We start from the raw sequence: 7,459 nt of genomic DNA, 5'->3' as shown, positions 1-7,459 counted from the left end.
AAGCTTCCAGCTTCTATTTCATGTATCTTGCGTCCAAGGTTGCCCCGTTGCAACGTTTCATCAAATACAAAGGAGACTAACATGCATGCTATCGCATCTCAATGATTGACAGATCATAGCCAATATGTACTCCCTCCATTCCGAAATAAGTGTATCAACTTTATGCAAACTTTAGTACAAAGTTGTACTACTACTAAAGTTGACACTTATTTTGGAACAGAGACAACTAAAGAAAAAAACGATCCATGCAGTCCCTAGCCCTTGAACCGTAAACCCTAACCAGGCTTTAATTTGTTGGCAATGTTGAATCTTCCCAAGAAATGAAGTTTGCAACCCCTTGACCATAGGATCATTTTGTGCAGTTTCACCAAAATCGAGATGAGCATCCCTGTGGCAAAGAAATTGAAGAAGCATGATTAGAATAAGATTACTGGGAATAGTTGATGAGACATAAACTCATCAGAAATACAGTACGTAGAAGCCAGTAGAGGTATGTGCGGGGCAAAGAAGTAGAGAAATATCCACATGGAGTGATGTGGGCAGCTGGGGCAGTGGTGCAAGCCGGCTGTAAGGAAGTTGTACCTGAGGGATGTCGGGACGTAGCTCAACCTACAGGAGGGCGGCGGGAGGCGGCAACTCCCCACGTCGCGGCAGTGAGCAAGGGACGAAGGCGACCTCACCGGCTTTGTGAGAGAGAACGGCAGGGACCCCTGATCGGGACGTGTCGACAGTGGGTTTTCGCCGTCGGCGACGGCGATCGCATCTACACTAAGCATCGACCCCTTCCCCAGGCGGACGTGATCCGCACGGATGTTAGAGATGTGGCCACAGTCGTTTTGTGCGAGAGAGTGTGAAGAGAGCAACCCCAGCAAGCAACCGTGTAGGCTCGTCCTGGCTATGTATATAGTATATTGCGTACGTGCCACTGAAGAAAAAAACTTTATTTATAAATGACGCGGCACCGTTCATGCGCGGTTCCCGACCTTCCATTATTTATAAGTGAGTAACTACTACTAGACGCGTCAAATTATCACGTGGGCTGCATCGTCTTACAAAAATGATCTCCACCGTGTCACGTGTGTGGTTGGGGAAGACGTAAAAGACGCAAAGAGTGCTACTAGTACACTACGTGCGTGGATGCGTGCACCTCTTCTCGTCGAGCATGGTTATTAAAAGGATAGCCCACTACTGTACTAACACGCAGTTATTATATATGGGCAAAGAGTATAGGCAGTAATAATGACTAATAAGCCGTGAAATCATGAGGCCCACCTTTCTCTATGTTTGACCGAGGAAGCAGCCATCATTTCACTCCTCGTTGAATATCCATCCGCTGCTACCACCGCGAATAAATAAAAATCCGCTTCTACCTCCGTAGCATGGTTAATAATATAGCCATGACAATCACGACGTAGAAATATCATTCACTGATACAATAGCACTGGATCTAAGGCTGGTGATTTTTTTTACTTTGTCTCTTTCTCTTTTTGTCTCATTTACTCATTTTACATAGGAGCACGTGTAGAGGATGGTTATTCCTTTTGATGGGACTTCTTCATGGGGTTTAAGACTAAGCAGCTCCGAATTATGCCCGCTACCCACCACTCTGAATCGTGCCATCTATGATAGGGAGTAGTCCCGTTACAACAATGAGGTCCACTAGGTCTAGCACGTCCTGTAAGAAGAGACTGTCACGAAACATACATCTTGTTGCCTTCTTCCTCGTACAGTACATACCACTGGTACGTACTACTAGTACTACTACTACTTGTTCTCCTATAAACCTTGCGCTTGGCATCTCCAAAATATTAACCTTGCGCTTGGCTCTTCACCTCTTCGGGAAGTCGAGCAATAATGGTACTGCACTATATATATCATTCTGGCTATCTGAGACCGAATGAATTGCTGCACGTCCACCATGTGGGCGAGGGTCGAGCGAGGGTCGAGGGGCGAGGGAGAGTGCGTACTATTACGTCCATTTCAATATGGACTACTAGTGTCGAGGGGCGAGGGAGTACATACGGAGCAAAATGAGTGAATCTACACTCTAAAATATGTCTATATACATCAGTGTTTGGAGTATGTACTAGTAGTTCATATTGAAATCTACTAAAGGACATATATTTCAAACAATATGATAATCTCTCTAACCAAGGTAGGGACGAGGAGTAAACGGAGGGAGTAGTAAAATTTTCTCCTCGTCCTGCGAGCCACCACGCGCGTGGGCGAGGGAGCGGGCGTAAGGCGTAGTAAGCAAGCTTCACCTCATCCTGCGAGCCACCGCGCCCGTGGGCGGGGGAGACGGCATACTAAGCAAGCTTCTCCTCGTTCTGCGAGTTGATGGGACACATCAAAAGTAATACGTACAGAGCATCTCCAGTGTATAGAGCCTTGCCTCTAAGGTAGGCCCCACATGGTTTGCCTCTTTTTTAACATAACGTGTCAAGTCACAATTTGTTTGTTCATCCGTGGTAGACGATCCTCCATCAAGTGGGCAACCACTACACGTGTCAAATTACCACGTGGCTGCCTTTTCGTACAGAAATGAGCTCCACCATGTACCCGCGCGGGTGTGGTTGGGAAAGAGACGGGAGTACGTGCACTGTGTGTGCACCTCTTCTCTTCGTGCACGTTCCCCACCTACATGGGTGTGTGTGAGAGAGATACAAACCTAGACAGATGGGATGTGCATTCGTGAGTGCTTTTTGTTGGGGGGGGGGTTGTGATTTCGTGAATGTATTTGTGGGAATATGTGTCGATGATATATCAAACAAAAATTTGACACATGTAACATGTGTGAAATAGAGGCCTATCTATATCATATATAGAGGGGGAGATCCACGAGAACAGAGGGAGGGGTCATAGATATCGATAGGGTCGAAGAGAGGATCAAGTGGGTGGGTGTGAGATCGATGAAGAGAGCCATCGAAATTGTGTGTGTGCAAGTCAAAGATATAGGGTGACTGACCTACCGGAACATCAGAGGGCACAGGGCAAGTTTGTGTGTGGCAGGAAGACATGACTAGAGCGCTCGATGTATCGATGTGTGTGTGTGTGTGGGGAGGGGAGGGGGGAGGCAGAGACCTAACTAGAGAGGTAGAACGAATCGTATATGTGTTGAGAAGGAGAGACCCAACTATGTCTTGAGGGAGATCGGTCGACATCCATACATAAGTGAAGGATGGGAAATAGGTTGGGACACAGAGAGAGAGAGGAGAGAGAGAGAGGGAGGGAGAGGGGTAGAGTGCTGGATGGGTGATGGAGTTGCTTCTCGAAGATGGTGGGAGAGGCCTACTAGACAAACTGAGGGTAGAACTGCAATATTATCAATAAGAGTGGGGATGTGTTTCTGTGTGTGCGTGTGAGTGATAGATGTGTCGGGACGCATGCATGGATGATGAAGGGGAACCATGTGTTTGGTAAGCAAACCTAACTAGATAGGTAGATCAATTGTTGTTTGTCAGAGGAAGGGAGAGACATAACTAATGAGGTAGATCGATCGACGCGTGGGGAAAAACGAGTTATAACGACCTAGCTAGCTATATGTATAGAGGGAGATCAGTCAATGTACATCCATTTGTTAGAGGCAAATAAGGCCCAGCGAGACAGATAGACAGAGAGAATGGAGCTAGGAGGTGGTGCGAGAGGCCTAGCTACTAGCTAGATAGGGGGAGGAGTGTGCGATTGTGAGATCGATGAAAAGAGGGGCGAGAGTTTACACGTGTGTGGGACCGTATGAGAGACACGAGGCATGGACACAGAAAGGAGGAGATGGAAGGTGTGTGTGTATGTTGTAGGCAGACATCACTGGAGAGGTTTATCGATCGGTGTGTGTCGGAAAGAAGTTGTGGACTGTGGGAGAACGACCTAAAGAAAAAAAATGAATGTGCACGATGGATAGAATGCTGAGGGAGGGGAGGGCGAGGAGGGCGTGTGCATGCACGAGAGAAAGTTAGTGCTAGCTACAAAGGTTAGAGGATTGTGTGGGTGTAAGAGGCTAACAAAGATCATAATTTGATATGAAAGTGGATTCATATATTTGAATAGGAGATCATAGTGTTATAAACATATGCATGCATGAATATAGCGGTGATACGCGTGCTGTGGTTTTGCACATGTTATACCATAATGTGATAATGCATGGTGTTTGCAACTCACAGCTAAATATCGAACAATCTAAACCATACTATACATCGAACAATCTCACATTTTATTTGAATTTGTGATAATATGTGCCGTTTGCAGCTTACAACTAAATATCGAACAATCTAAACAATACTATATATAGAACAATCTCACATTTTATTTGAATGTGTGGTAATGTGTGGCGTTTGCAACTCACATCTAAATACTTGTAGGCGTAGGGGGCGGGGCACCATACATTATGTGATAAACACATTATACATATGAGACATGGTTTAGATTATGAAGATCTAGCTAGAGCTTGAAATGTACTGTGATTTGAAATCAACATAAAGTGGATTAAAAAAATCGAGTTCGAGTTCATATAGTACACAAACAATGGTTTAACTTGACAATAATAATGATTGTAGTTCTTATTAAAATAGAGAAACGAATTCAAATGGTCTGACTTCACAACAATCATGATTGTAGATCTTATTCAAATAGAGAAACGAATTCAAATTTAGTTCATATTGAAGCGGTAGTATATACGTTTGGAATGCACTAAAACATTTATTTGAGTAGCAGGTTGCATGCATTATACACGTAGCGAAATATTTTAGTTGAACATAACATGAATTCAAAGTTTTGAATGACATTTGTAGTGCGAATTGATTTGGTACAGTACACCGGACTACACTCTCTTGTGTGGTGCGAATTGATTTCTTTTTGTTTTTTCGTCGACGGAAGTGCGAATTGATTTGGTACAGTACACGTTAGGCTTGTCCGGAAATTTCAACCCGCGCCTTGTTACCCCGAAATATTTAAGATATATCTTTGTCTCGTTGTGCTCCGAAAACTCCCTCCATCTCAACCGGCGCCTTGCTATCCCAAAATTACAACGCACGAGAAAACTCCCACCTCCTGCGAAATCCCGACACGCGAAATGCCCGTGATACCCCTGAACCAAAGAACCGCCTAGGTCAAATCGGTGGGGGTACTTTCGTAACTTACCCCACATTTCGGACAAGCGCGTCCCTAAGCCATGGTTCCCCACTCCCATCCCATCCGCACACCCACCGAGGCCGCGAAAACCCGCGAAGCCCCACACCCTCCTCCGTCCGCCACCCAGCCGAAGCCTCTTCCCCGACGACGTCGCCCACAGCAACATCTCGACGTCCCTCATCCACCATACCAGATGAGGATCCGTCGTCGATCTCGTCGTCCCGCCGGTTCACCCACCCCGTCCTCCACCTCCAAGGAGCTGCCCCGACGTTACCCTCGTCTTTCACGCCACCTCCATTCCCACACCGCCGTCATCACCTGCACCACCGGAAGAGCAGCATCATCACCGTTTCCTCGGATGAAGCTGAGGCCTAATCGGCGCCACCAAAGAGGTTGTACACTAATCACCGCATTTTCTTCTTGATTCGATCTCACGGTGCTGCCGGCGCTCGGTCCCGAGCCGACATGGCACGGCTCCATCAACGGTGGCGTCACCGGCCACTTCCTCCACGGTGTCGCTCCCTCGGCGGTGATGTCCACATCAGTAGGAGATGCTGCTGCTTTAGCTCTCGCTCGCGGTGCTGCTCTGCTCTTGCTCTCGGTCCCCTGCCTGGTCTGCTCTTGATCTTGCTCTCCCTCGCGCTGCTGCTGTTGCTCTTGATCTTGCTTGCGCTGCTGCTCTCGCTCTTGCTCTTGCTTGCGATGCTGCTCTACTCTTGCACGCGCTGCTGCTGCTCTACTCTTGCGCGCACTGCTGCTGCACGACCAGCAGATCCTGCTCTCCCTCGAGCCCCTACAGCTGCTATCCGAGATGCTGCGACACGACCAGCTGCCCCGGCTCTCGCACGCGCTGCTGCTGCTACTGCTTTTCTGCTACTAGTGCGTTCAGTTTCGATAGTAAAATTCAGTTTCGACAGCAAAATTCAGTTTCAACAGTTAAATTCAATTTCGACAGTTAAAGTCAGTTTCAACAGTTAAGTTCAGAGATGAGCGGCTGATGTATTTTACATCTAGCACTTTGTGGTTATGTATTTTATGTCATCTATTGGAGCTGCTATTAGAATTCCACTCAGGTTAACGTTGTCTCTCTTGTCCTGCTTCAGCCTCGTCGTCGTACAACTCACCAGAGCTGCTCCAACGACGAAACCCTCCATCACAGTGGAGCAGTACCCCGCGCTCCATCTCCAGACGCCTAAGATCTTCTTCCCCTCCTCCGACAGGCAAATTAGCCGAAGCATCCTCATCACCAACCCAATCACGCTGAGATCGACATGGCTTCGCCAAAGAGGTTGTACACTTGTTGCATCGCTTTTTACTCTACATGTTATATATATATTGTCCACTGAGCACACGTAGTAACGTGAAATATGATTAGTTTCTCCTACTATATCACAAGCAGTGAGGTACCAAGCAACTTAGCTATCCATGATGGACTCTCTTGAATGCCATCATTATTTATCTCTGCACGTTTCAGCTGTGCATTTGTAGATGAGCCTGGGAGTTGAGCTAGTAGGGCAGTGGCCTGGGTCCAAAGTAGTAGAAGTAGCATAAAAACATTTTTTGAGTGTAGGCTTTTCCCTGCTCATGCCTGCCTACTAGAATCGCCAGTGCTTGAAAGGAAAACTAAAGGAAAAACATAGGAATTCGAAAGTTTCCTATGCTACTACTATTCATGCATTTGGTTCAAAGGAATGGAGCAAAGGAAAACTGTAGGATTTGTTCCTTTAGTGTCTCCTTGAAAGAAAAACCATAGGAATTTTAATATCCACTTGTCCTCCTTTTCAAATTCCTATTCATGAAGCACAAGACTAAGAGATAGTAGCATACTAGCATTATAACCGTACATTTTCTTGTGGTTTGACTTAATCTCACCATGGTTCTTTGCATCCTGTGATCTTCCAATTCTTGTGAACCAAACACCCAGATTGGAAGAAATCCCGTGTTTTTAAATTCTCTGTTTTGCACGTGCATTCCTATCCTATTACTGTGTATTTCCTATCACTGCGTTGTTAGAATCCTCCAATTCAAACGAGCCCTGACATAATTACTTCTCTTACAGATAGTTATCAAAGAAAACCTTGTGTGGTTTGTCCCGCTCCTGCTGCGCCATTGTCCACCCCAGCTCAGCTGCTCCAACGACAGAAGGGTCCAGCACAGCAGGGATCCGGCCTCCAGACTGTCTTTCGCCGCCTCAGATCATCTTCCCCGCCGCCGGCAGCCACGACAACTGCATTACCATCATCAACCGAGCAGATGACCTCGAGGACTACACGGGTCCGCAAGAGAGGTCACACTCTTTCGTGTATGCTTACGTTATGCATCGCTTAATATT

The sequence above is a fragment of the Triticum aestivum genome, chromosome 3D, assembly GCF_018294505.1.
Source record: "Triticum aestivum cultivar Chinese Spring chromosome 3D, IWGSC CS RefSeq v2.1, whole genome shotgun sequence".
NCBI classification, from domain to species: domain Eukaryota; kingdom Viridiplantae; phylum Streptophyta; class Magnoliopsida; order Poales; family Poaceae; genus Triticum; species Triticum aestivum.
This window is presented reverse-complemented; position numbering follows the sequence as displayed.